This window comes from Giraffa tippelskirchi, chromosome X, assembly GCF_054371585.1.
Source record: "Giraffa tippelskirchi isolate mGirTip1 chromosome X, T2T-mGirTip1v1.2.pri, whole genome shotgun sequence".
NCBI classification, from domain to species: domain Eukaryota; kingdom Metazoa; phylum Chordata; class Mammalia; order Artiodactyla; family Giraffidae; genus Giraffa; species Giraffa tippelskirchi.
The window spans coordinates 36,983,667-37,006,035 of NC_137289.1; the positions used below are offsets into that span (position 1 = coordinate 36,983,667).

Genomic DNA, 22,369 nt, shown 5'->3' on the forward strand with positions numbered 1-22,369 from the left:
AATAATAAGACAATTGTTGATTTAACTGATGAGTCTTACTTAGAGCTGAACTTCAGCTTGCTGTTCTTTGACTTTATGGAACTACATTCTTTTCTGTTAAGCTCAAGGCATAGAGTAAATTACCAAAAACAGGTTTTACCTTGAAACTTCCTGTTGATGAATTCTTTCCTGATGTGCCCTATACAAAAGTATTCTGACTGATCAACCTTTATCAGTAGAGAGTCACAAGGTGTTAGCAGGCCACCAGGCCAGAAGATGATGTAAACAAAATGAGGCTTTTTTGTAACTAAAGACATGCAAAAGGCTTCGATGAGGGTCGAAGCTGCTGGCCCATTGAGCTAACTTGATAGGCCCATTAAGATATACCCATTAAGCTGAATTGGTATATTCCTTAAGCTGAATTGGTATGACTCTATACGTTACATTTGTTTCTATATACCACTAAAAATATAAAAGCTGTCTTAAAAAACAATAAAAAAAAAGGGGGGGGAGATACTTGGAAACACCGAGACTTGCTGTGTCTTCTCATTCGCATCGCCGACGCCACCCATCCTGAGGGAATCCCTGGACCTGCTGGAGCTGGACTCCAGCACATGACTACTGGAAAAACCATAGCCTTGACTAGACGGACCTTTGCTGGCAAAGTAATGTCTCTGCTTTTAAATATGCTATCTAGGCTAGTCATAACCTTTCTTCCAAGGAGTAAGTGTCTTTTAATTTCATGGCTGCAATCACCATCAGCAGCAGTTTTGGAGCCCCCAAAAATAAAGTCTGACACTGTTTCCACTGTTTCCCCATCTATTTCCCATGAAGTGATGGGACCAGATACCATGATCTTAGTTTTCTGAACACTGAGCTTTAAGCCAACTTTTTCACTCTACTCTTTCATTTTCATCAAGGGGCTCTTTAGTTCTTCTTCTCTTTCTGCCATAAGGGTGGTGTCTTTTGCATATCTGAGGTTATTGACATTTCTCCCGGCAATCTTGATTCCAGCTTGTGCTTCTTTCAGCCCAGCGTTTCTCATGATGTACTCTGCATATAAGTTAAATAAGCAGGGTGACAATATACATTCTTGACGTACTCCTTTTCCTATTTGGAACCAGTCTGTTGTTCCATGTCCAGTTCTAACTGTTGCTTCCTGACCTGCATACAAGTTTCTCAAGAGACAGGTCAGATGGTCTGGTATTCCCATCTCTTTCAGAATTTTCCACAGTTTATTGTGATCCACACAAAGGCTTTGGCATAGTCAATAAAGCAGATATAGATGTTTTTCTGGAACTCTCTTGCTTTTTTGATGATCTAACAGATGTTGGCAATTTGATCTCTAGTTCCTCTGCGTTTTCTAAAACCAGCTTGAACATCTGGAAGTTCACCATTCACGTATTGATGAAGCCTGGCTTGGAGAATTTTGAGCATTACTTTACTAGTGTGTGAGATGAGTGCAATTGTGTGGTAGTTTGAACATTCTTTGGCATTGCCTTTCTTTGGGATTGGAATCAAAACTGACCTTTTCCAGTCCTGTGGCCACTGCTGAGTTTTCCAAATTTGCTGGCATATTGAGTGCAGCACTTTCACAGGGACCCATAATTTGGGTGGTACTGATCTAGAGTTTCTTTCATTCTCTAATATTGAATCTGAGTCCCACGTTCAGATAATGACTTCCTTTTTTAACTGAGATAATAGAAATCATGTAAGATGAGATGATATTTCAATGTCAGAAACATTCTAGATTCCTAAATGTTCTCTATTCTTTCTGTCCTCTCTCAGGTAAGGGACTTACCTTCCCTCCTTGTCAAGTAAAACCTATCACTTTAATTTCAATCCCACCCTTCTATCAACTGTCTGTTATACTGGTTAGTATTAGGTTCAGTTGCAAATGATAAAAAAATAACAATGGTTTAAATAAGACACAACATTTTTTAAAATAAATTTATTTATTTTAGTTGGGGCCTAATTATTTTACAATATTGTAGTGGTTTTTGCCATACATTGACATGAATCAGCCATGGGTTTACATGTGTTCCCCATCCTGAACCCCCCTCCCACCTCCCTCCCCATCCCATCCCTCTGGGTCATCCCATTGCCCCAGCCCTGAGCATTTGTCTCATGCATCGAAACTGGAATGGTGTTCTGTTTCACATATGATAATATACATGTTTCAATGCTATTCTCTCAGAACGTCCCACCCTCACCTTCTCCCTCAGAGTCCATAAGACTCTTCTATGCATCTGTGTCTCTTATTCAAGACAGAACATTTGTGTTATTTTTTTTGATTCCACATACAAGTTGATACCATATGATATTTGTCTGTCTGGCTTACTTCCCTTAGTATGATAATCTCTAGGTCCATCCATGTTGCTGCAAATAGCATTATTTCATTCTTTTTATGGCTGAGTAATATTCCATTATATATACACACACACACACACACATACACACATGCCACATCTTCTTAAGCCACTCCTCTGTTGACGGACGTTTATGTTGCTTCCATGTCTTGGCTATTGTGAAGAGTGTTGCAATGAACATTGGAGTGCACATATCTTTTCAAATTATGGTTTTCCCTGGATATATATACACACTTGTGGTGTGCACCGTCACTACAGTCTGTCCAGCTCTTTGCAACCCTATGGACTGTAGCCTGCCAGGCTCTTCTGTCCATGGGGATTTTCTAGGCAAGAATACTGGAGTGGGTTACCATGCCCTCCTCCAGGGGATCTTCCCAACTCAGGGATCAAACCCTCATCTTTTACATCTCCTGCATTGGCAGGCAGGTTCTTTATCACTAGTGCCACCTGGGAAGCCCATATATACACACTACTATATATAAAATAGATAACCAACAAGGCCTATTGTATAGCATAGGGAACTATACTCAATATTTTGTAATAACCTATAAAGGGAAAAGAATTTGTAAAAATAGACATATTTGTTATGTATTACTGAAACATTTTGTTGTACATCTGAAACTAACAAAATAATGTAAATCAATTATACTTCAATTAAAATTAAAAATTACAAACATAAGCATCTCAGGTCTGGCATATTAGCTCCATAACCATCAAGTCACATATTCCTTCTATCTTGTTTCTCTTCCATCCCCAGCATACTGCTTCCACCTTAAAGTCTATCTTTTAAGGCCAAGAACTATAGCTATAGCCATTAGGTTCATATTCCAATTAATAGGAAACAAATAGGATAGAAATGCGCACTCTTTCCTTTTAAGAACACTTCCTGAAAGGGCACATATCACCTCTGCTTACATCTATGGATCAGAACTTAGTTATACAGTGATAGCTAGCTGCAAAGGGGATTGGGGAACATATAGTACCTTTCCACATGCCTAAATAGAATATGAGATTTCTCTTACTGAGGAAGGAGAGGATAGATATTGAGGTACAATTAGCAGTCTCTATGGCACCTCCTTTCTTGATATTTATATTTATAATTTACTTCCAATTCTTTTTTCTAATCCTATAAATATTCCAAAATAAAAAATTATTTCAGTACTACTCCTTTCTCCAACTATCACCCAACCTTGAATCTTTCATGACTTTTAAACTTGTCAAAAACCAAGAATTTGTTTCTATTGCTTGCATTTTGTTACCATCACTTACTTCTCAGCACATTATAATCTGGCCAAGACCCCATTGCTACTGAAACTATTAATACTTTCTGCTATATTACCTTTCCCCAAATCCACTGATTTCTAAGTTCTTGTAACAGTTCCCTACATACAAATTGTTGCCATGGGAAACATGATAAAGCTAAGGAAATACGGCAAAGTAGTTGGATATCAAATGAGAGAGTCCTGTATCAGGGATGTTGCATTTTGAATGCAACCCTAAAAAGCTTTGCTTTTAAGAGGTACATTTTTACTCAATATGTGTCATAATTTTTCTTGTGAAATGAATGTAGAGATGGACACTTAGAAATAAGTCTGCTTAGCCATAACTAAATAGTATCTCACAGAAATACATATGATATTAGATAATAAAATCTTCCAAAGGAAATGCTATATGTAACAAAATGTTTGGCACACATAGAAAAGTATTTTAACTTGTTTTTCAGCTCTCTAGTATTAACTGAACATGTCAATCTACTTATATTTTTAATGTACTAGATTAGAGTCATTGAATTTTTGTATCCAAGGGTTCTTTCACTTAACTTTGGCCTGACATGATTACTGAACCAAAAATAATAATAGTAAGTAGGGGCAAAGGAGAGATTTTGTTGGAAGCTGTTTTCCCAAATCTCTTCTCAAAACTTCCCAGTGTGAGTGAGGGGAATACTATGATGAAGAAGGACTGTATACACAGATAAAACTTCTGGTTTTATAATAAATCCAATTTGTTTGGGGGCTCCTCGACTGCAGAGGTGAGACTCTGGGAATTTGTCAAGCTAAATGGGCCCGAATCACAGCTTAAAAAGAATTTATAATCTCTGAAAACTAATTGTTACAATTAGAAAATTTGATCTCTGAGCATCTCTGATCTCTGCATGTCTAACTCCTGTCTCTTAACAGGCTATTATTACTGAACTTGGCATTAACCAGCCTTTTGAGTGCTGATTTGGGCTCCTCCCTGTTTCATGGATTTAGATCAACCTTGATTTCATTCCTGAGTTCAAGTGCTTTGACTCATCTCCTCTCCTGTTTCCATTTCAGTATGAACACTATCTGATAACCGCAGGTTCGTCAATCTCGAGTTCAATGGTACTCAACTGTGGCTGTATATTAGATTTAAATATCTATCAATGCCTGGGCCCTAGCCCAGGTACTCTGATTTAAGTGGGTCTGAGATGGGGCCAGGCATTGATAGTTTTAATGGCTCCCCAACTGGCTCTAATCTGCAGCCAGGTTTGAAAATTAACATTCTAGCATCTGTTTCTGTCCAAAATAACTAGATTCTACTTAGGGAACCACTCTATTTCTGTCTCCTGGCACCAGGCCACACTGCCTGCAATGGTCCCATGAAACTCAGTAAATGTAGGTGTTAACAAGAATCAATTAGATCTAAGATAGTAACCCACTGATTCAACAAACATGTAATGCATATCTACTCTTTTCTAAATAGAGAAAACTAGAATATAGTTCCTTTCCTCCAGAGCCACGCATGCTAGTGGAGGAGGCCATGATGAAATAAATATATAAGTGCTTTAATAGAGGTATAAATCAAATGCTATGGGAATACAGAAAAGGAAGTAATTATCTCTTTGTAAAGGTTTGGAAGACTTCCTGACGCATATTTGAGTCTTGAGGAGTAAGCAGAAGTTTACCAAAAAGGCAAGGGAAGATAACGAGAATCCAAGCTGCGAGGACAAACAAAGCAAAACCACAAAGAAAAGATATTTTGTATAAATATACATGGATAGTTTAAATTTTTCATTGAAAAGTAGCATGAATTTTAAGAAAACCCTTAGACTTTGGGAGTATTTTATATGCATATTTAAAGAAAATCAAAACAATACCCAGTGTCTTCAAAGTACTTTATCATTTTTGTGAAAAAAGAAAAGTGAATGTTAGTCATTCTGTTGTTTCCAACTCTTTACTACCTCATGGACTTTAGCCCGCCAGGCTCCTCTGTCCATGGGATTCTCCAGGCAAGAATACTGGAGTGGGTTGCCATTCCCTTCCCCAGGGAGTCTTCCTGACCCATTGATTGAACCTGGGTTTCCTGCATTGCAGGCAGATTCTTTACAGTCTGAGCATCACTTTTATAAACAAGACTAAATCACCTTGATAATCCAACAAAAGAGAAAGCCTAATAAAACTATAATAGCAAAAACAAGAATGAACCTATGACATTTATTTTTAATATCACTTCAGTTTGTTTGCAAATCCAGACTTTTGGGCAATGTAAACATTTATCATGCTCTTTAGATTGGTTGATCTTTCTCTATGACTGATTGATAACCAAACTGGTGCATTTCTTCTTGGTTCTCTCTCAAATCTGAGTGATTTATACTTGGGATTGATTGACCCAAGCACCCATCTAAAGATACAATCTTCTGTCTTTTAAGGTGCAAGACTCAGGACTGTAACATTGTTGAATATTCAAAATGCTTGTTTTGTAGCAAACTATTCAAACTTTTTCATAATGTATTGGCTGGTTTGACTATAGAAATGTGTTACTAGCACTTATGTTGTTTTGTGACTTGGTCTTAATCTCTGGGAACACCATACAACACATTCTTACAAAATTTGAAAGGCATCTCAGACAACAGCAAGATACATACCTTATATGCTTTCATTTGTCTTCTTAAAATCAAAATCCGTACCAAACTTTTCCTGTTCTTTTATCTTCTAACTAGGCTTAGTACTTCATGACTTTCAAAAATCCCATCTGAAGATTGGAAAGAGAGGTTTTTACGAGTCAGAAATGACCTCAACAGGGGTCTTGTGTTATGTTAATGAAAGATAGCTATCCTAGGGAGAATAGGAATTTCTTTCATGATCTCTGAGTTAGGGTATGCTTGAGCAGAAATAATACCTAGGCTGATATCCAAACAAAGTCAAGATTATCCAGAAAGATGCTTTAGACTCACAAAGAGTTAATGACATATATATATAGTGTGGCTAATAGAAATAGGAGATTATCACAATGAAAGATGAACTCGACCAGCTTTTAAGTCAAATTATCAGCTAGGTTTAAAAGATATTGATGTAGAGAGGCCAATGAAACTGATTACCTTCAATCTCTTCCTCCTAAATGTTTACCTGACCTTCACTTTGCTTTTATTATATTTAAATTTCCCAATAAATTTCAACAGTTAACCACCACTGAACCTATTTAAACAGAATTATTAATAGCATCATTGTTGGTATGCCATGTAATAAGGTATGTTCAACTTTTTCCCCCACAAGTGTAACAAAGGCTATGTTTCCTTTCCTCCTTACATAAATTTGAACAATAAGTAAAGGAAAGTGATGTCTCAAATGTCAAATTAAGCTTTAAAAGCTCTCAAATAACTCCTATATAGAATTTCCAACACTATGGGGTGATATCCCATGATTCTTCATATACGCATTAACCTGTTTTTCCTTATCTGTAACAATACTGGTAGAATTAATAATTATATTTTTTTCCTTTTCTACAGAATTTAGTAATCTGTTTCAAAAATAAAGAAATATGAAATTGTAACCTCCTCAGGCCCAGCTTTAATTACACTGGTTTACTTAAACTGCCAAAACTGTGGAAGGTGTGGACAAGTAATTTTCCAGTTACCAATAAAACCAATACTAAGAACTTGTTTACATATAGTTTTATAACCTTTATAAAGTTTTAGTAAATAATTTACCAAATAATTTAGTAAATAATTTAGGATTACTCAACTAGCCCTTTAAGTTGAACAAGGCCAGTGTTTTTGTCCATTTTATAAAGGTAACTAAGCCCACAAACATTAAATGCCTTCCTGAAGCTGAAATTTTGTTATTTTTAGCTACAAGTCCAAATGTTTCTAATGAACAGAAAAGCTTGAATAATATTAAGTTAGATAATCCACATAATAACTTAAGCACAATTCTTGATCTGTAGTACATACAATAAAAGCTGCCACTGATTACATCTACTACTTACATAGTTTATTACTAAATTAATGATTTTGTCACTAGGATCCAAAAGCTGATGTTTCAGGACAAGTTTGAGAAAAATAAAAAAGCTTACTAAGGATCTGACTGGGCAATGCCCAACATCTCAATGGAGACCAAATAATTTAACCAAGTGTGCCCAAGCCCTATGTATCATATCAGAGTAAAAATCCATGCACCAAATAATCCCGTTGTGGAGTCAAAAATCTTTCCTCAATGATCGTGGTATTTCTAGGAATCAATCCTAGGAGGGGAAAAAAAATACAAAATGCAGGGAAAATTTTATGCACAATAATGCTCATTATATTTTTATACAAGCAAAATGTTTGGGAAAAGCTAAATATATAAGACAAAAGGCCCATTGTGCAGGCATTAAAATCTCATTAAAAAGAATATACAACATGGGGAAGTTACTACTTACTATGCTAGAATTTTTTAAAACTCTATATTAAATCATATTCCCAGTATAATCTCATTTAAATACAAGATATATAGAAAAAGAAATATGCCAAATTATTAATTACGGTTATTTATGAAGTTTTAGAACATGCATAGCTTTCATTTTTTATACTTTCAAAATTTTGCAGATTTCCCCCAAGGCATAGAGGAAAATAAACGTTAGTTCTTAAATAAATGAATAAGGCTAGTGATCATCCTGTTTCCTATCATGACCATGGCTTTGCATGTTCTGTCTCCATGATATTGTTGTTGTTGTTTAGTCGCTGTCATGTCCAACTCTTTGTGACCCCAGAGACTGTAGCCCACCAGGCTCCTCTGTCCGTGGGATTTCCTAGGGAAGAATTTTGGAGTGGGTTTCCATTCCCTTTTCCAGGGGATCTTCCTGACCCAGGGATTGAACCCACGATTCTTGCATCTCCTGCATTGGCAGGTGGATTCTTTACCACTGAGCCACCAGGGAAGCCCTGTCTCCATGATACAAACACCTATTTGAGTGATTCTCCCAGTTCCCTGGTGCCAGAATCACATTTGCTATCACTATTGACCAAGACAAACTCTTTGGGCTTTATTGAGGAGTCACGGAGTTCAAAGTAAAATATGGCTCCATTCTGAATATTGCAAAAAAATATATAGAATATTCAGAAACTTGGCTAACTTTCTTTAAATTTTTAATACAACTTTCTGGTGATGTTCAGATCTGCATCCACCATGTGAATTTTAGGGCTGTTGTGCTAAGCACACAAATGGTCTCTCAGTTGTCTGCTTCCTGATTGCTCCCAATCAAAATCTGCTTCCACTAATGGTGAAAGCAAAGCTGATAACCTGCTGTTTAGCCTATTGGGATAAGAAGAGGAAGAAGCTGTGATTATATCCTATGCACACTAGTGCTCTTCAGTTAGTGCTATCGGACTCCGGAGTAGGTAAATTGAATGGAACCAATCACAGACATTGAAGGAAATTGCCTTCAGTTGTTATTTCATAGTGCTCTCTCTTGTCTTCAAGGTCTGTGAATAAGGTTAATTCAAATCTTAAAGCAAAGTTCAGGAGGATGCCAGCTTATCAAAAAGCTCCCAGAAAAACCTGGGCAATCAAAGACTAGCACAGTTCAGTCTGTATTACTATCTAGCTGCGCTCCACACCTTGCCAGTATTAGTCTCCCTAAAGCAGGAGAAAGAAACTCCTTCTTATCTATGTTCTTGCTAGATCTTCTGGAGAAAAAACATCAGCCTTTGGGGAATCAACTAAAGGAATATTGTTGCATTTGTTAATGTGTGAAAGTTGGGAGGCAGGAAGAAAATTGGGTGCTTAGGTTTAGCTGGTACAGCTCAACAAAGGATGAAAATAGATCACTGGAACCCAAGGAAAGGGAGGGGTGGATGATGAGTAAAGAAAAATGGAACAGAGGATGGGGCAAATGTAGCATATAGAGTAGCTGGGTGTAGTTAGCAGAGCAGCTGGAAAAAAGAATCCTTTGGATCTAGAGAATGTTGCTGCTCGGGAGCCTGAGGGTTCTCAGCCATTCTAATTTACTCTGTCTAGTGTGGCTGAAGGAGACTAGAACACCAGTCAAACTTGCAGATGAAGGTAAATAAAAAGGCAAAACAAGAATGAGAAATGGAACTTCTCACTCAGCGAAGCCAAGAAGGATACTGGCTGCAATTAGATGAGAATTGGGTCATTCGCTTTACCTAAAGTATCTTTCTTCAAGGATGGCTAATGAGTGATTACACTCACTGGCATGTTTCATCTGCCTTCCTAAAGCTGACATCACAAGGGCCCTTTCTTTACATGTAGCAAAACTGTTTTGTTGTATTGCTCTGACTGGCCAACAAATGATATCGCTCATGACTCAGTGCTGAGGAGAGAAACCACGCCTTGAAAGTGTCTTCTGATGGTTGAAGTAGGTGTGTTCATGGCACAGGCTAGCAGCTGGAACAATTTGCCACTTTGTGGATCAGAGGCTAGGAGGTGTGGAACCATAGATCTCATTCTGTGCAGAATATTTATAGCATCTTTTTCATCTGAAATAGTTGCTCTCTTTCAGTAACCACACCCAATTTTAGAAGTCTGCTATTTCTCCCCACAAAATTGTAATGAAATAATGTGGAACTCTTATAGTAGATGAAGTCTCACCATACTAAAAAAAAAGGTACAGTCTGAGTAAATATTCATAGAAGTTAGTTAAATTAAACCTAAACGTCGATTTGATATTTCTAGCAGAATCAGACACCTCTGATTCAAGGGCTTCCCTGGTGGCTCAGTCAGTAAAGAGTCTGCCTGCAATGTGGGAGAGCCATGTTCAATCCCTGGGTTGGGCAGATCCCCTGGAAAAGGAAACGGCAACCCACTCCAGTATTCTTGCCTGGAGAATCCCATGGACAGAGGAGCCTGGTAGGCTACGTTCCATGAAGTTGCAAAGAGTGGGACATGATTGAATGACTGACACTTTCACTTTCACTTTCAGACACCTCTATTTGGAGAAACAGCAATATCCACTCTGTTCCTAATAAGCAGTGTGATTTGGCCACATCACTTGGCTTTTTTATTAATAGATTAATAATATTAATATATGAATAACATGATAATTAGTATTAGTAATATTAATAGATCTCAGTTTCCTCATCTTTAAAATGAGGGGATATGAATAGATGAGGTATGATTCTATGAGTAATAGATAAGGTATGAATGAGTGAATGGTGTAAAATAGCAAAATGACATTCTGACTCTTTCTTTTTGAAGACTTGTGACAAAACTAAGTAAAACTGAGGCCTTTCAGTCAATCTGGCTCTTGCTTTAGAGCACATAACCTGTGGGAGGATATTGTTATCCATGATGTGACCCTTGCTTCATCTCACACTGCTTCCAAACATGGACTATATGTTCAGTCATACAGATCTAACTACAGGACACAGATACAATGTGCTCATGAAAGGGGCTTATCCTAAAATTTATGGCTTAGAGGAGCAGAAGAAACTATGGGATCCCTGTGGGCAGGCTCACTCCTAAGAAAAAGAAGAAAGGGACTAGACTATATATGCCCAGTTTCTATTGGATGGTTTGGCTGGAATGAAGGTAGGGTCAGTTGAGTCTTACTTCTGGATCCTCTGTTCAAAATCAATCGATGTGAGTTTTCAGCAACAAGACTTCTGTTTGCCCACTTATTTCAACTTTTACTAAATATTTCTTTTCAGGTCTAAGTGTCTATATTCCTTAAAGCTACATATCCTTGTGAGTAAAGGGAACTGTTTGCAAAGCCAGAAAGTAGGGAGAAAGGAAGAAAGCATAAAAATCATTACAGCTTTTCTGTTCCAGGATCCACACTGAGTGCCTGTATTCTAGCAGTCTGGCCCCAGAGATAATTTACATTAGCAACTGGGAGATGGTGTAGGGAGATTTGTGGTCACAAAGCAGTTTAGTTGAGTCAGTTCTGAGTCTAGTTTTTAGTATTTTTTCTAGTGAGTCAAGAGACTGTTTAATCAGTCCCTTTCTGTTGGGAATGCATCTAGAATACTGCTGTCTTCGATTATACTCAGTTCCGGAAGGGACTTTAGAGATTGTAAAGTTTGACATTCTCAGTTGTCATAATTACGTATCTACTTGTTAATCACCATTTCTCCAGCACCATGTACAGTGCCTGGCACACAGTATGTGCTCAGTATCTGTTGAATTTGCAAGTCAGGAAACTGACTTCTAGGATGATTAGGTACAAGACTAGCTACTAGCAGAACTGGGGGCCAGAACCTAGGCAACCAGCCACTTAATCTTTCCAATCCGTTTTCTAGTGAAGGAATTAAACTAAATACAAGGAACCATCTTCGCTTAAAATAAAGAATTTCACAATTTCTTAAGACCTTTTAAAATTATTTGTGTCTTTTTAAACCCTTGTAAGCACGGTGGCCCAGAATGCAAGCCATAGTTTGGATATGGACAGAGATCCAGTGATAACGCTTGTTACTCCTTCCAATTCTGGAAGCAGGCTGTCTAGGTACAAATCTGGGCTTAGCTACTGAACCAGTCCTGTGACCTTGTTCAGTTACTTAAATACCCTGGCTGAATTTCTTCATCTATAAAATGGAAGAATAGCACCTACCTCATAGGGTTGAGGCAAGGATTAAAATAATAAACAAATGTAAAGTGCCTAGAACTATGTATGGTATGCAATAAATGTAAGTTATTATTATTGTTCTTGCTATTATTGTTGATAACTCAATCTATAGGGCTTTGACAACTTCACATTTATTTATTCTTCTTACCTATTTGACGTTTGAGGAGGCCAATGATATAAGTGAGCTTCTCCAGACTCATTTTTGACTGAAAGGTTCAGAGACTACACTTCAGTACTGAAGTTACTGGATTTTGTTCACCAGCCAAGGCATATTAAGCAACCTCTCATTAGATTATGTGTATGAATCAGATCTTGGAAAGTGAGATATAATAGCTAGAGCTTGTCCAATTGATAAAAATCCCATGTTTTATGTCTCCTTCATTACTGACAGAAACTCAAAAATGGGAAGGAGATTCACAACCCCATCTTTTGGTTTGATGTTTGAGGCAGGGGATTTGTGTGACAGTCAACCACATCCAACAGTGACAAGTGCTGAAGTAATCCTGGAAGGCTCTTAATGTCAAACCTTAAGTGAAAAATTAGCTTTCCTTTGCCTGACTAGTAGATAGAAAAAATTGAGAAAATTCTAGGAGATGGAGAAGTTACAGCAGGGTTTAAGACACATGCTTTTAAAGAAATAACCAAAATTAAGATTAAGAGGAACTGTTTTGTGTTTACCTGTCTGACTCTGATACCTGAATTAATGAAGGCTAAATGGAAGGAATCTCCAGTCAACTTCATCTTTTTCGTGACAGGTCCCACGATTCTCAGAAAGGCTTTGAAATAATACTACATGTGGTTATCACAACTGGAATGTAAGAAACAGGGTGGCTTTGTCCCACTTAAAAATCCCTTGAGTGCATGTAAATTTCAACACCTGATCCTGCTGCTATGTCAGCACTGTGTTGAGAAGTAATTACTTCCTGGAAGAAGGTATGACTCATTTCTCACATTCTTATATCTATGACTAACTTTCCTGTTCAGGCATAGCTATCCTTCTCTGAAATGAAAACAGAAACTTCTCAGAGAATGACCAGACAAGGAGGCTAAGTCACTTTACTGATATCATTATTGCCCTTTAAAAGAAATAAAGCAACTATAACTGTGAAATGTTATACCTTTTCCAAGTCAACAGTTCTAGGCTCTATTCTCCAAGAGTTTTTCCCTAAGCAGTGATAGGGGCTACTGAGTCTGGGGGCAAGAAGATCAGACAGAAGAACACAATTCAAGTCTTGGTTCTTCAATTTACTAGATATTTGACATTAAGCTCTTATGATTATACAGTGGAAGTGAGAAATAGATTTAAGGGACTAGATCTGCTGGACAGAGAGCCTGATGAACTATGGATGGAGGTTCATGACATTGTACAGGAGACAAGGATCAAGAACATCCCCATGGAACAGAAATGCAAAAAAAGCAAAATGGCTGTCTGAGGAGGCCTTACAAATATCTGTGAAAAGAAGAGAAGAGAAAAGCAAAGGAGAGAGGGAAAGAAATTCCCATTTGAATGCAGAGTTCCAAAGAAGAGCAAGGAGAGATAATAAAGGCTTCCTCAGCGATCAATGCAAATAAACAGAGGAAAACAACAGATTGGGAAAGACTAGAGATCTCCTCAAGAAAATTAGAGATACCAAGGGAACATTTCATGCAAAGATGGGCTCGATAAAGGACAGAAATGGTATGGACCTAACAGAAGCAGAAGATATTAAGAAGAGGTGGCAAGAATACACAGAAGAACTGTACAAAAAAGATCTTCATGACCCAGATAATCACGATGGTGTGATCACTCACCTAGAGCCAGACATCCTGGAATGTGAAGTCAAGTGGGCCTTAGAAAGCATCACTACAAACAAAGCTAGTGGAGGTGATGGAATTCCAGTTGAGCTATTTAAAATCCTGAAAGCTGATGCTGTGAAAGTGCTGCACTCGATATGCCAGCAAATTTGGAAAACTCAGCAGTGGCCACAGGACTGGAAAAGGTCAGTTTTGATTCCAATCCCAAAGAAAGGCAATGCCAAAGAATGTTCAAACTACCGCTCAATTGTACTCATCTCACATGCTAATAAAGTAATGCTCAAAATTCTCCAAGCCAGGCTTCAGCAATACGTGAACCGTGAACTTCCAGATGTTCAAGCTGGTTTTAGAAAAGGCGGAGGAACCAGAGATGAAATTGCCAACATCTGCTGGATCATCGAAAAAGCAAGAGAGTTCCAGAAAAACATCTACTTCTGCTTTATTGACTATGCCAAAGCCTTTAACTGTGTGTATCACAATAAACTGTGGAAAATTCTGAAAGAGATGGGAATACCAGACCACCTGACCTGCCTCTTGAGAAACCTGTATGCTGGTCAGGAAGCAACAGTTAGAACTGGACATGGAACAACAGACTGGTTCCAAATAACAAAAGGAGTACGCCAAGGCTGTATATTGTCATCCTGCCTATTTAACTTATACACAGAGTACATCATGAGAAACGCTGGGCTGGAGGAAGCACAAGCTGGAATCAAGATTGCCGGGAGAAATATCAATAACCTCAGATATGCAGATGACACCACCCTTATGGCAGAAAGTGAAGAGGAACTAAAGAGCCCCTTGATGAAAGTGAAAGAGGAGAGTGAAAAAGTTGGCTTAAAGTTCAACATTCAGAAAACTAAGATCATGGCATCTGGTCCCATCACTTCATGGGAAATGGATGGGGAAACAGTGACAGACTTTATTTTGGGGGGCTCCAAAATCACTGCAGATGGTGACTGCAACCATGAAATTAAAAGACACTTACTCCTTGGAAGGAAAGTTATAACCAACCTAGACAGCATATTAAAAAGCAGAGACATTACTTTGCCAACAAAGGTTCATCTAGTCAAGGCTATGGTTTTTCCAGTGGTCATGTATGGATGTGAGAGTTGGACTGTGAAGAAAGCTGAGCACTGAAGAATTGATGCTTTTGAACTGTGGTGTTGGAGAAGACTCTTGAGAGTCCCTTGGACTGCAAGGAGATCCAACCAGTCCATCCTAAAGGAGATCAGCCCTGGGTGTTCATTGGAAGGACTGATGTTGAAGCTGAAACTCCAATACTTTGGCCACCTGATGCGAAGAGTTGACTCATTGGAAAAGACTCTGATGCTGGGAAGGATTGGGGGCAGGAGAAGGGGATGACAGAGGATGAGATGGCTGGATGGCATCACCGACTCTATGGACATGGGTTTGGGTAAACTCTGGGAGTTGGTGATGGACAGGAAGGCCTGGCGTGCTGCAATTCATGGGGTTGCAAAGAGTCGGACACGACTGAGCAACTGAACTGAACTGAACTGACCTTAAACAGATAATTTGCTTTATTTTCTGCCCCAAGTTCCTCAAAATGAAAGAGTTGTTTTGGAATAATTGTTAAGGTCCTTTCAAGTCCAGTATAAAATGACTGATTGCACGAAACCATTGTAACTACACCTCTAGGTGTCTAAACCTTTTAAAAGGACATTAAGAGAGTGACGTCTTGAGATCTCTGTATTAGAATGTGGAGGGGGAAGAGACTTGCTTGTAATAGTACATCTTTAGCCCCTATCAAATCCCTAAATCTAGAAAGCTATTTAAATGGAGAGGCAACACAGTATAGTGGAAAGCACAGGGAATTTAGAATTAGATGGCCTGGCTTTGGATTTTGGCTCATTCATTTAGCATCTCGTAACTTTTATAAAGTATCAACAACGATAATAATAATAATACTTGGAAATAAAGTTTGCTAAAGCATAAGAAAACAGAGAGATATCTGCTTCTATTTATGAAGGAGTGACTAGTACCAAACCTGCCCTCCTCCTATTTAAAAAACTATAAGACTGAATATAATATAATGCAAGTGTTTTAAGGCATTGAACAATAGGCAGTGCAGGATTTTGATCACTAAGAAAAGAAAAACATATACGATGAGCCCCAAATTCATGTCATTTCTCTGCTTTGGGACAATTTTGAGAGCAAGACACAGGGAAATAAACACCAAGCAGATCATAATAGTCCTTCTGGGCTGAGTGAGCAGATATTGGAGTTCAGGGAAGGATACCAGAGAGGAGGGAACTATGCAGTAGGGTTCACAAGTGACTCTATTGGGGTTCTCATAAGTCACTGGCTAAGAGTTGGGCTATACAGGTGCAGGCCATAACTGTGCAAGACCTAGAAGCAAAACGCTGTTATGGGATTAACAATGGAATAGAGATCTATAGGTTGCACAGTACTCAAAAACATTGGAATTCCACTACAAGTAGAGTGGAAAGACATCAACAAAATTTCCAGCATTCAACTACGACAACAGAAAGGCCATGCATTAGGAAAAGTATCATGTTATAGGGTAAAGGCTATTCTACACTCACCCTAACAAAGTCTATAACCAAGCCCCCACAAAAACAATGAGAACTTCCAATAAAGGAAGACAGTATATATAATCAATTCCTAACAGTATATAATCTGAAATGTCTAGCAACACATTCAAAATGTTTTTCAACAGGCAAAGAATAAAATTTGCTCCTAAATCAAGAAAAAAAAATCCAATATAAAACAACCCTACGATGGTCCAGATTTTGGAAATAACAGATAAGAGTTTTAAAGCTGCTGTTAAAACATATTCAAAGATATAAAGGAAAATATGGTTTGAATAAAAGAACAGCTTAAATAAGAAAACAGAATCAGTCTCATCAGAGAAATTAAAACAATATAGAATAACCACGTTAAAATTCTAGAATCTAAAGTATATAAAATGAAACAAGTCATTAGAAGAGCTTGAAAGCAAACTCTGATCTGTGAGTTTGAAGACAAATTCATAGTAATTACCCAATCTGAAACACAGAGAGAAAAATATTGAAAAGCAATTAAGCGCCTCAGTAACCTATAAGATAATACAAAGTTCTCAATACACATAATGGGATCCCCAGAGGCAAGAAAAGAATGGGGCAGAAAGACTTTTGAAGAAACAATGTTCAAACTTTATTAAATTTGGTGGAAAAAAAACAACCTGCATATCCTGGAGCTCAGCAACTCCAGCAGGCTAATTATAATGAAAACCACATTCAGGCACATCTTAGTCAAAATAGCTAAAAATCAAAGATAGAAATCTTTAAAAACAGCTGGAGAATAGCAATGTGATATGAGGTCAATTGATAGTAAAACTAATTGTGTTTCTATATACTAACAATAAACAATTAAAAAATAAATTTCATAAGCAATTCCATTTAATATGTATAAAAACACTTAAGGACAAAATTCCCAAAATATGTACTAGACTTGTATGCTGAAAACTATAAATCATTTCTGAAAGAAAGTTGAAAAAAAAACTAAACGGAGAAAGATGCCATGCTCATGATAGAAGACTTAGTTTTGTAAAAGTGTCAATTCTCGCCCAAGTTGATTTATAGATTCAGTGCAATTTCAGTCAAAAGTTTAACAAAACTCTTTATATAAATGGAGAAGTTATGTTAACATCTATATGAAAATACAAAGAACCTAAAATAGCCAAAGCAACCCTACAAAGGAAAAGCAAAGTCAGAAAGCTTATTCCTACTCCATATCAAGACTTAACTATAAAGCTACAGTTAATCAAGGCAGTGTGGTATCAGTGAAAGATATTCTTCACATAAGATCAGTGGAATAGAATAGAGTCCAAAAACAGACCCGTTCATGAATGCTCAACTGAGTCTTAACAAAGGTTTCAAAGTTATTCAATGTGTAAATCATAGTCTTTTCAGCAAATAGAACTGGATTAATCAGATATCCAAATGGGGGGAGAAAATGAAACTTTACTTCACACCATACACACAAATTAATTTGAAATGTATCATATACTTGAATATAAAATATGATACATATATATGGACAGCCAAAAAGTTAGTTTGGGTTTTTCCATACTTGAAAGAGCTTTTTGGCCAATTCAATATATATCTAAGTACAGGCATCCAGAATATATTAAGGACTCTTCAAACTCAATATTAAGAAGACAAACAACCTAATAAAAGAAAGGGATGCTAAAGATTTTGAACACCAAAAGATATATGGAAGACCAGGAGCTCATGAAAAGATGCTCAACATCTTTAGTCTTCAAAGAAATGTAAGTTAAAGCTAAAATGAGATCAAATGAATGCTCATTAGAAGAGCTAAAATTTAGAAGAGTGATAATATTAGGTGTTGGTGAGAATGTGAAGAAACTGGAACTCTCATACACTGTAAACAGAAATGTAAAGCAATACAACCTCTTCGAAAAAAATTTTGCCACTTCTTATCAGTTTAAATGTACATCCACCCAATGACCCTGGTAACTCCATATTTAGATATTTTGTGTAGCATCGCAAAAGATTTTCATTTGTCCATAGCAGTTTTATTTGTAATAGCTAAAAACTTGGAAACAACACAAATGTTGATCACAGATAAACTGTAGCATATTCTACAAAGAAACATAGGTTAGAAAGCAATAAAACAATGAACGACACATTAAAATGAATAGAAATAAAAAATGGACAAATTACTGATGTGTGCAATAGCATGGATGAATTTCCAAATACCAGATTAAAGAAAGTAATACTGTATGATTTCATGCATATAAAGCTCTAAAGAGGGCTTCCCAGGTGGTGCAGTGGTAAAGAATCTGCTTGCCAATGCAGGAGACACGGGAGAGGGGAGTTCAATCTCTGGGTCAGAAAGATCCCCTGAAGTAGGAAATTGTAACCCACCCCAATATTCTCGCATAGAGTTGGATATGACTGAGCGACTAAGTATGTATGCACACAAAGTTCTAAAAAGGGGCAAACTATAACCTAATGGTAGAAACAGATTAGTAACTGCCGGAAGGTAGGAATTACAATGGGAATTTTGACTTCAAAAGGGTAGAAGGGAACTTTCCAGGATGATGTTTCTTTTTTTTTCCCCTTCAGTCATGCTGCCTGGCTTGTGGGATCTTAGTTCCCCAACCAAGAACAGAACCCAGGCCTCAACTGTGACAGCGTTGAGAATTCCCAATGTTCCATTTTGTATCTCAAGAGGAGTGATGTTACTAAGGTATATATATTAGTCAAAAGTAATTAAACTGCACATTTTATTTTCTAAAATTTATTTGTTTATTTTAATTGGAGGCTAATTACTTTACAATATTGTAGTGGTTTTTGCCATACATTGACATGAATCAGCCATGGGTGTACATTTGTTCCCCATCCTGAACACCTCTCCCACCTCCCTCCCTATCCCATCCCTCAGGGTCCTCCCAATGGCCCAGCCCTGAGCTCCTTTTCTCATGCATCGAACCTGGACTGGTGATCTGTTTCACATATGATAATATACATGTTTCAATGCTATTCTCTCAAGTCATCCCACCCTTGCCTTCTCCCACAGAGTCCAAAAGTCTGTTCTTTACATCTGTGTCTCTTTTGCTGTCTCACATATAGGGTCATTGTTACCATTTTTCTAAATTCCATATATATATGTGTTAGTATACTGTATTGGTGTTTTTCTTTCTGGCTTGCTTCACTCTGTATAATAGGCTCCAGTTTCATCCACCTCATTAGAACTGATTCAAATGCATTCTTTTTAATGGCTGAGTAATATTCCATTGAGTATATGTACCACAGCTTCCTTATCCATTCATCTTCCGATGGACATCTAGGTTGCCTCCATGTCCTGGCTATTGTAAACAGTGCTGCGATGAACATTGGGGTACACGTGTCTCTTTCAATTCTGGTTTCCTCAGTGTGTATGCCCAGCAGTGGGATTGCTGGGTCATATGGCAGTTCTATTTCCAGTTTTTTAAGGAATGTCCACACTTTCTCCATAGTGGCTGTACTAGTTTGCTTTCCCACCAACAGTGTAAGAGGGTTCCCTTTTCTCTGCACCTTCTCCAGCATTTATTGTTTGTAGACTTTTTAATAGCAACCATTCTGACTGGCATGTTAACTGCACATTTTATTTTTTTTTATTTTTATAAATTTATTTATTTTAGTTGGGGGCTAATTACTTTACAATATTGCAATAGTTTTTGCCATACATTGACATGAATCAGCCATGGGTTTACATGTGTTCCCCTTCCTGGACCCCCCACCCACCTCCCTCCCCATCCCATCCCTCTGGGTCATCCCATTGCCCCGGCCCTGAGCCCTTGTCTCATGCATCGAACATGGAATGGTGTTCTGTTTCACATATGATAATATACATGTTTCAATGCTATTCTCCCAGAACGTCGCACCCTCACCTTCTCCCTCAGAGTCCATAAAATTGTTCTATGCATCTGTGTCTCTTATTCTGTCTCGCATATAGGGTTATAACTGCACATTTTAAATGGGTGCATTTTATTTGATGTAAATTCTACCTCAATAAAGCTGATTTTAAAAGAAAAAGAATTCTAGGTTTGAGAAATGTGTACTTTGTCCTCCCTGGAGCAGCATGAACACATTTTCAGGCTGCAAGGTGATAGCTTTATTTGTAAACAAATGTCAGTTTTTACCTTGATGCCAAAAATGAAGTAGTATGCCCTTAAGGCACGTGATGGATGGGGTGTATGTGTGTCAGTCAGAAAAGGAGCAAAGGATACTAAGGAAACAGAGGGAGGGGGGAAAAAAGAGAAAAGAGCAGGATGGGGTAGTAAAAACTTGAAGAGGGAATTTATGCATTCCAGACAAGATCACGGACCTGGAAAAGGTTATGCCAGCACATGATTCATTAAGAAGATTCTCTGTGGGTGTGTCTATGTAGAAGAATATCAGGAAGAAGTGGCTTGCACTGATGCACAGACCTTGCTACAAAATGCCTTGAATATGGAGTCTGGAGCTATTTGACCAAATGTGTGCCCAGTAACTGCCCCTGAAGCCAGCTGAAGTTGTATAAACCCTTTATATAGGCACCTGAAATGCAAGAACCCATGTATCTCTCCTTGAGATAAATTATGATGACTTTACTAACTCAGGGCTTGAGGAGAATCCCACTGATATCTCTCACCTAGTGAGGAGAGAGGGCTGCTGTTTGAACATAAATATTTTTTGTTCAGAAACAAAAAACAGCAGGAATCTTTCCCCCTCTTAACCACTGGCTGCTGCTTTGACCCAATGTAAATTACAATCCTCCTCCAGCCTAAACAAATAAAAAGCCAGTCACCTTCTGATTATCCCAGTTGATTTATCCTATCTTGCAAAGGATACTTTCTCTTGCCTCCCAGATCTCTGCTGAGTTCTCTGATAAATTCCTTATCAACACCGGCATGAGATGAAAAACAAGACATCAAAATCCTATTGGCCACTTTTTAACTAGTTCTTTATAGTGTTTCCAGGGATTTTGGAAGGGGTATTGAAATATGATGAGGAAAGAGATTGAAATGTCCGATTCAAGTGAAATTTGGGGATCTTTTCACTTTCTGTTACACTCAAACTCCCTGGCCCCTATTTCTACATACAATTGGCAGTTTCACTGAATGAGCTTTTTATGACTATGGTTGATATTTGACAACATAGCAATAGGGGCAGTGTAAGCCATGGGAAAGACATTAGCTGGAGACAAGCTGACTTGGGTTCAAAAATCTGACTCTGCCACTCTGCCATTCACACCAGCTGTGTGATCTAAAATAAGTCAATTGATGTCTCTGAATCTCAGTTTTGTCACCTCTAATATGGGGATAATAATACTTAGCTTAGAGAGTTCTTACAATGATTAAATGAAGTAATGTGAAATGCGTGAAACACTGTCACAGGGTAAGCACTTGGCCTTGTGAGCTATGGTTATTTATGAGTTTTACCCTTGTTGACTTCTTAGAAGCCTTTTATCCTATTATCCCTATCCACTCTTCCTGAAATTCCAGTCTCCTCTCTCTTATCTAAATCATTTATTACAGTGCCTTATAAACAAGCCTTCAATAAATGGCACTTATTACTAAACATTATTATTAAATTGGGTTTCTGAACATGTAGTACAAAACTGACATTAAGATATCAAGTGGCTTAGAGACACCACATCTGACCATGTTTTTTTCAAATGGGAATGTGAAAATTTCAAATATTTCTTTGAAGACTAGTGTCTTGGCCCCAAAGGGGATTTTCTCTGCACTTGGACTGCATAACTTTGTTTGAGCTTTGGTGATGGTCAGGAAAAGGGTTCTATCCCTGCTTTTTATCTCAGAGCAAGTTTCCAGTTAATCCCTGTTGATCTTTCCTGTGACTCATATTATCTCTTCATTGACATCTTACTTTGTGCTTACCTAATCGTGTTTT

General features: G+C 37.8%; 1 long non-coding RNA gene across 1 annotated transcript in view; it reads right to left on the bottom strand.

Annotated features, from left to right (window-relative positions):
• Window positions 1-5,349: 5,349 nt before the first annotated feature.
• The window catches only part of LOC145536424 (uncharacterized), a 234,811-nt gene continuing 217,791 nt past the window's right edge, over window positions 5,350-22,369 (bottom strand). The window contains exon 5 of the long non-coding RNA XR_014075839.1: window positions 5,350-6,344. This is a non-coding gene — a long non-coding RNA (uncharacterized LOC145536424). The remainder of the gene's footprint in view (window positions 6,345-22,369) is intronic.